Genomic DNA, 8,613 nt, shown 5'->3' on the forward strand with positions numbered 1-8,613 from the left:
AAAAACAATTTTTTCTTTGAAATATATATCCTGCTTGTGAAGGTTGAGAAAGTGTAAATTTTCACTTTCGCTTTCTCTGTCTTTTTGTGGTCGTTTTTTTTAGAAATAACTTTTAATTTTAGTGAAAATTACCGATCATAGTTATAGATTTTGATATAACTACTTTTAATCAAATTATTTATCGTCAGTTATTCTTTTGCTTTATAAAGCTATTCGAAAAACGGCATAACAATTCGTTTCGTTTAAGACGACGGATATAGTGTTATATTTTTAAAAGCAACCTAGAAACTGCAGGTATATGAAAATTATATTCAAATATAAAGGAAATATTTCGACAAACAATTTGACTATACAATCATACACAGAATAAGAAATTCTTCCTCGTCACATTCATTTTTACTTTCGTGTCCCTATTTGATACATTTATTAGATGTTCAGGTTTACAAAAAGGCCCTAGTGTTGTTTTGACAAACTTATATTCATTATGTTACTCGGATTGACAGTTTTTATCTTGATGTTATTGGTATCTAGCCAGATGACATCAGCATGTAATGTGAGTACCTGTTTGTTTTGTGTAAATTAAAAGTAACTTAGATGCCGGAGTTTGGCCTTGATACAGCAGGCTGCGATTTTACTATTGACTACTAAACTGCACTCATAGATCATTTACAGCTTATGTTTAGTCTGTGCGAGTGTATTACTAGTAAAACGTGCTATTGAGGCCTCCGGTATTTATATAACAAAGAGCTGGGGGGTTGGGTGGCTGAATGGTTAGCACGTGCGCGCTGTACCATAAAGTCTGTCATTGAGTCAACTGGCGTGGTTTCGATTCTCCAGTTGTACGTGGCAAGGAGTAGGATCGCCTGTCCAACCTCGTGGGCTTTCTCCGGGTCCTCCGGTTTCCAGCCACAGCTAAAGACCCCTACGCGCAATTGAATTATTGAAATAGGGTTGAACCGTGTGTTAGTCCCGAAATGACCTGGTTTGTGTCTTGTGGACGTAAAACTCTCTCTCTCTCTCTCTCGGTTGCTACCGGTTAACATCTCAAATCACCACTTCTATGCCGACATTTTATAAGTGTATATTAACACAAAGCCAACAGTTACGTTCAACATTTACACCATATCCATTACAGCCAAATCGTATATTCAGTTACTGTATCACAATAGCTATTACGCCTAAGGATAATATCCGTTACTTTGTTGTAAATCTTTGTATTGGTTAAAGCTATGTTATCTTTCAATCTTGACCGAAATTTCTGCTCTATACTGGCTTTTATTATACAAAACACACTAGTAGCGTAAAACATCATAACTTTTAAAGAAATAAAATGAAATGGGGTTTAACGTCTTACTGTTCTGCCCCGTCTGGGCGAATGAAGACGGACATACGCCATGCAATGTGCCATAAGGGAAATTTTGCCGGGTCAACGCCGCTACGGCCCACTCTTAATTTCAACTGCCAAGGGATCTTTCACGTGCACGCCAATATGTACACGGGACGTCGGTTCTTCGTCCCATCTGAACGACTACACAGCTATCCTTGTCAGTCCCTCCGTTCTGCACCACTGGCATGGGGAACCCCGATGAACTTTCTCGGCCATCCCGCTACCTCCAGGCTAGCGAGCCAATGTACTCTTACTCACTTAGACACCGTGGATCCAACTTTTAAAGAGAGAGTATTACACGATTGGTATGAAAATAATTACGTTCATCAAATAGATTAAGGATAATGTTGTTTTTGATTTTACGATTTAGAGTATTCTAGCTTTTGTTAAAATGCCAACAAAGGTGAAGACGCTGTAAACAATTTAGTAATTAAATCGGTAGGGTTTGATGGGATAAACTTTGGTTCGTTGTAGAGTTTTTTTTGATCAAATCGATAGAATGTGTTACTCGACAAGGGCAATTTCGGCACACTCATATTAATCCAGATCAATGTATAATGTATAATTATTTAGGATATTTCAAATTTAAGATCTTTCGTTGGTCGCGAGGCAAACCAATATGACTATTGTCAGATATGAAAGAAAAATTTCTGTTGGTGCAGAAGAAGGGCGTTAAAACCCCATTTCATTTCGCGTATTAAAATTCGTCTGTTCAATTCATCTGTTCTATTCCATAGATAAACAATTAGCGGCCATTGGAGTGACGACGTTCTTGTAAATTCGTTTTTGGTTTGTGTAAGTTTGAATGGTAACCTTATTCAAATAACACACTTTTTATGGCATAACAATTACCATAATTTGTATATATCACAATTACTAAATGACAATTGCTAAATGAATTCGACGATCCTTATCTATTGTATGTTTTTTTTTTCATTTTAGTGTCTCGGAAAACAAACTGCAGGTAAATAACTATTTTATATAATTAATTATGTATGTCGTCTAGCCCCAAGTCAAAACCAGAAACTCACAACTTGTATTTCAGTATTCACCGTGTGTTGTCTCCCTTTACCCGTCTTCATTAGTCCAGTCGATGATGAAAAGAAGTACCGTAACCCAATTTCATTTCATTTTTCTCCTTTTAGTGTGGCAAATCGTGTTGACGACTAATGAATTTTATATGAAATAATAATGAGCTGCCTTATTTATTTAGGGTTTTATTATCATCATCTGTATAAAACTGACTAATTATTTAGGACTAAAATAATTAGATTATTGGAAACACGTTTTATTTTACTTCAGCATTACTGGGCCTAAATTAAACTTTAATTTCGTATATTTTTAATTTGCCATTTAGCTGTACAATTTGAAATTATAAAACCGAAACGATTTTTAGTTAGAATGTAGATTCATAGATATGGGAATTGATAATGCCACTTTCCCGGTTATCACTACACACGCTTTGAATGTGTTACCTATTGTCGCTGGGACCTGGAAAACCCATTAGTCGAAACATTTTCTTAAACATTAACGATCAGAAATACAAAATTATCAATTTTCTAGATTTATAACACACAACTGTCTTTCCTCGGCTCTGTTAACAACTCCTGCAATCTCCTTGTCCTGGTCCTGCGCAATTATCCAAAATTCAGTCATAACCTTCTTCAAAGGAATCTCACAATTTCACACTATTTAAGACTCTGGAAAAACACGTCCATTTATATTCCGAGATAAACATCGCGTTAATAAGCCATTCATACGATTGAAGATGCTTAAATAATTAGTTACGTATCCCCGTTAAAGTTGCAAAATTGTTATCAATTTATAAACTAAATCGAGTCTTTGTATATATGATACGAAATTATTGAAACTTAAATGTACACACAATATTTTGATACAAAATTTAAAAATATGTGCAAGTGTGGATACTGGTCAAACGCGTCACTTCCTGCTCACGCTTTAATTATTTAGAGGTAAACTAACATTATTTGCTTTGTACATAAATAAACATCGCTACTTTTATTTTAAATTTCAGGGGACATAGAGCTTTCGGTATCTACAACCTCATCTGTCTATGGTGAAAAGCCGTGTTTATGCTGTTACTTTGTATCAACAAGAACTAACAGTTCCATTGTCTTTTATAAAAATGATTTTCTGATCTGTGCAGTGAAAGATTCTGGACAATTTCCATTGAGGCTTGGCAACACCACGTGTAGAAAACAGAGTGGTAGTTTGGCCGTTCTTGAAATAGACCCGGTAGTGTTTAACATCGACGGTAAATGGAAGTGTGGTAATGACAGTTTTTCAAGTAAAGAAGTACTGGTTAATGTGCAAGGTTTGATTTTTGATTTCCGTAGATGTTTCTTGTAAAGATATCGGAAACCATTGCGGTTCAATGAGTAGGCTTTTGGCTCACTAAACAATGGGTTTTGGGTTCGAGTCCGGTGTTATCCGAGAAAGTTCTTCATGAGTTTCTAGCGTGGTTTCCCTTGTGTCAATGGTGCCGTATAGTCGTTTTGATGGACCGACAAACAACTGAGGTAGTTAGAATTCGATGAAGAGGTAGTTGTCTGGGCAAAATTTCCCTTAGCATGGGGCATGCCACTTTTCATTAGCCATTTTGGTGTAAAACAGTAGGGCATTAAATCGCATTTCCCTTGCAAAGATATGTATTGCCTTTCGTTTATATTTAAACATCGTTTCAGATTCACCTGCTATTAAAGCCGAATATTCCACAAATGAAGCTGAATACCATAAAGAGCGTAAGTCACTTTTCATTAGCCATTTTAGTACAAAACAGTAGGGCATTAAATCCCATTTGCCTTGTAAATATATATATATATATATATATATATATATATATATATATATATATATATATAGTCTTTCGTTTATACTTAAATATCCGTCTTCATTAGCCTTGTCGGAGCAAAACGGTAGGACGTTAAACCCCATTTCATTTCATTTATTTATGTGACAGTATGGTGTCGTTAAATAGACGAATTATGAATTACTTCCACTTTGTGATACGGCCCGTGATACTAGGGTGACACTATCGTCTAGGACTTTCTTCGACTTCACGTTGTGATAAATATTCCCAATGATCAATTTAGTCTGAAACACTGTTTATGTTGTTACTATGTTTATATATCAAATACAGCAAACTACAAAGTTAAATACGGGAAACTACAATATCTATGATAGTACTTTTTCAGTTATTAAAATATCCACGGTCTGAGTTAAATATCCTTTCTAACTCAGACCTAACGGCTTATCCGTGGCAAGAGCCATATACGTCTTGATAGTTCTACATAAGGTTCGCGGTAGGATGATGTGTTCACCCTAGCCTCTAAGCCGAGGAGGCTATGGGTATAATGCTCCCTGTAGCACCATGGGTCTTTCTGTCTGACGTGGAGAGTGGACATTGTCAAACCGGTCGCCACATCCTACATACGACCCATGCATCTTTTCTTACTACATATTTCTGTAGCCTTGTGATCGTCTAGAATTTGTCTCTAGCTGTCTTTACTTCTGCTTCACGTTGTGTATTTACTTCTTCCAGTTTCTTAAGACGTTTGTCTTACCAGGAATAATAATGCATGGTTCGCTTCTACATTTTATATAGCATATAACTGAATACAGGTATACAAGCATAGCACAAATTACAATACTATATAGCTAAAACCACTTCTCCACCCTATCCAGCCTCTCGGCTGTCTAGGAACTCAGATGTACCCTCGATCTCTGGAATCTAATGCAAGTCTGACTTACAGGGTTCCCCGGTTTCTTTTAAAGGTAAATGAATATCATGCACAATAAAGCGTGATCATGGCCCTGAATTTGTGTAATTAACAAAATGATTGGTTACTTTAAATCAAATGATGCAATTAGAATAATTCCACACACGTGTAATTCTGGTGGTAAGTAATTGACATATGTTTTCGATAAAGAGCTCTTTTTTATTTGTCAACTGTCAATTACAGACTAAGTTGATTTAGTGCACACTATATATGTTAATATATGTTTGAAATTACTAACTTGCCAAAGATATTAATTAATGAAATATAAAGGCATCTTATTTCTCTATTCCTTGTCTATAAATTTAAAAACAATGTCGCAACGACGATAGCGCTACATCCCCTGAGCCCCGAATGATGTCTATCTCCTAGTATCTCAACAATGTCAGAAGTGAAATTAAACTCGTTCCATCTTATATAAAGATGACACATGCATGAGTCAGTATTGGGCCCTGGGAAATTGACCAGGTACTTCCTTTATCGGATTGGTCAGATGCACAGACGCTACCCTGGATTTCAACACAGTGTACTTATATGGGCACCTGGGAGGGCGGCTAACCACGTTTCTAACATTACCATATTTGGATTAGCAAATTATGATGTCATTGACCGATTTTAAACTACCAGACATATTCTTGTTAGCCTAGTTCTTGTTGTCACTGGTACTAGCTAACAACTTCAATACATTACCCAGACCATTTTACAGAACTTAAATAAACTCTACTAAATAGAGACCATATATAGTATTATATTTAAACATCATTTCAGATTCACTCGGTACCAAGACCGAATATTCCACAAATGCAGCCCATTACCTCAAAGTGCAAAGGGCAAATTTCACAGAAGTTAACATTACCAGCATCAGTACATACAATTTAACAAGATCCGATAATTCAACTAGTAAAGGTCTAAACTGGGTTATACCATTACACATCAGTTTAGTCTCCTTTGTGTTATTAATAGTTGCTGTTATAATATTAATAGTGTTACTAATCAAGAGAATAATGCACAGTAAGTAATATTATTTTATAGATTCAGGCTAATGCTATTCCTTACTTTATTGTAAGTTTGCTTCCAAAAGATTAGCTCCCTTTAACAATCTTATATTATACACGGATCAACCGCGGCCTTTCTGCGACAACTTTAGATAATGAAATCTCAGGAAGGGAGGGAATATGTGTGTGGGAAAGTAAATGATTCAATGATGGTTTAAAAGTTAAGAAATATTCAACTAATGGTACATTTCGGCCACGATTGTTAACACTATTGTTTAAGATGGCCAGAAGAGTTTGATGTATGTCTCAAAGAAAATTGTCGATTTTATGACAATGTATTGATTTCAATAATAATATTACGTCTGTAGATAAAGCCTATAAATGTTACCCAGTACTATAGTCAACATAATACATTATATCAAACAGAACACTACATTGTGACTCAAAACTAAGGCGTTTGGTTTGTGTAAGTTCATTGAGTTTAAATTCCATACTTGTAAGCAGTGTTTAAGTCCAATGCCTGTACCTCTATAAATAATGTTTAACTTCATACGATCTTAGTACTTCTATAGGGGTTAAATTCAATGTTTGTACTTTTATAGGGTTTAAGTTCAATGTGTGTAGGTCTCTAGTCTTTGTTTAAGTGTAATGTCTGTACGTTTCTAATCAGTGTTAAGTTTAATGTTTAATTGTGTTTCTATAGTTAGAACTTAGAGTTTAAGTGTAATGCTTGTACGTCTCTAGTTAGTGTTTAAGTGTAATGCTTGTATGTTTAGTGTTACAGTATTGGGTCTTTATATCAGGTTCAGATGACAAGACTAGTTGAACATCTTATAATACTTTTATTCTCTGCTTCTTACATATCACGTACAAACAGCGTAATGTTAAAGACACAAAGAACTAACTTGTATTGAGGGAGCCATGTCCTAGCTTGGCTAGGCACGAGTGTGCTAACTCCCAGACGTTCTCCCTCGTTCCGTCTCTTCTCGTGCCTGGGCACCCATGGCCTCCGCTCTCGTGTCCTGGCCGGACCTGACTCTGGATTCGTTTGTTATCTGGGATTATAAACCCTTCCAGACAAAGGAATCTTATTAGACTTCTGGCTAATGTATCATGTATCATATCAGGTTTCACATTTAGTACAGTTTGCTTATCAGACAAAGAAAGTTAAATAAAATATGCCAACAAGTTAAGGTTACACAATGACAAAGGAATGCTACCAAGACCTCCAGGGGGATAGATAGCGAACAGGTTGATATGTTGACATTAAGATCACTTTCACGTGTCAAGATACAACGAAGCGTCTATAACATCTGCCACTATGTAACACTAGTCACTGTTTAAGTGTAATGTTTCTACGTCTATAGTCGGTGTTTAAGTTCAAATTGTGTACTTATCTAGTCACTGTTTAAGTGTAAAGCTTGTATGCCTAGTCATTGTTTAAGTCTAATGTTTAATTCGGTGTTTAAGTTCAAATTGTGTACTTATCTATTCAGTGTTTAAGTGTAATGCTTGTACGCCTAGTTATTGTTTAATTGTAATGTTTGTACGTCTATAGTCAGTGTTTAAGTTCAATGTGTGTACTTATCTAATCAGTGTTCAAGTGTAATGTTTGTACTTCTATGGCTAGTTAAGTTCTTTGCGTATACTTATATACTATAGTTAAGTTCTATGCGTATACTTATATACTATAGTGAGTGTTAAGTTCATTGTTTTTTTCTACGGTTAATGATTCAGTGATTGTAGTTCTCCAGTGTTTAAGCTTAGTTATTTACTCCTTTAACAACAGTACAACATAACAGACATTATTGATCAATCTAACGGAAATCATTGCCATTCTAAGTTTACATTAGTGCCTACTAATTTCACGACATGAATAATATTAATATATTTTGTTTGTATCCGTATTTTATTTCTAGTCGTCATTTAAACGACAGTTCTCTTATAATCCCTATAAGACATATAGAAACAGATTTCACGATAACGATACCTGTATAAGAGTTGAAACGTAGTATGATAATAAAATTCAGAAGTAGTACGTTCATATAAGTGTTCTAATTTTTACAGTATTCTTCTAATTTACGCTCAAAATACAGCTTTCGGTCTTTATTTGTGCTTAATTTGAAATGACAGCTCTTTGATCTAAGTCCAAATTAGAATTGAAGACTTAATTGAAGAGAGAGCTGGGAATTGATATAACGTTCACTCAACACAAACAATGTCATTTTATAATTAACGCGTGATTTATCTTTATTTCAATAAGCCGTTTATATGCGCAGGAGTCGTTGGGGTTGCAAAAAAGCTGTAGAAAGTCCTCTAGATTAATCATTCATGTATATATTAATTTTTTTGGAGAAGGGCGTGGGGGGGGACTAGGAGATCCCGATTTCGATCCCTCCGTTGCTCGAGAACATTCATCGGCTCTTTTCCAGCC

The 8,613-nt window shown here is 35.4% G+C and overlaps 1 long non-coding RNA gene across 1 annotated transcript; it reads left to right on the plus strand.

Annotated features, from left to right (window-relative positions):
- The first annotated feature begins 412 nt into the window (after positions 1-412).
- Positions 413-5,971, plus strand: LOC126823736 (uncharacterized). The gene is made up of 5 exons (XR_007681286.2): positions 413-553; positions 2,330-2,351; positions 3,423-3,722; positions 4,093-4,149; positions 5,953-5,971. It is a non-coding gene; the product is annotated as an uncharacterized LOC126823736 (long non-coding RNA).
- The last annotated feature ends 2,642 nt before the right edge of the window (positions 5,972-8,613 follow it).

The sequence above is a fragment of the Patella vulgata genome, chromosome 1 (assembly GCF_932274485.2).
Source record: "Patella vulgata chromosome 1, xgPatVulg1.2, whole genome shotgun sequence".
In the NCBI taxonomy this organism is placed as follows: domain Eukaryota; kingdom Metazoa; phylum Mollusca; class Gastropoda; family Patellidae; genus Patella; species Patella vulgata.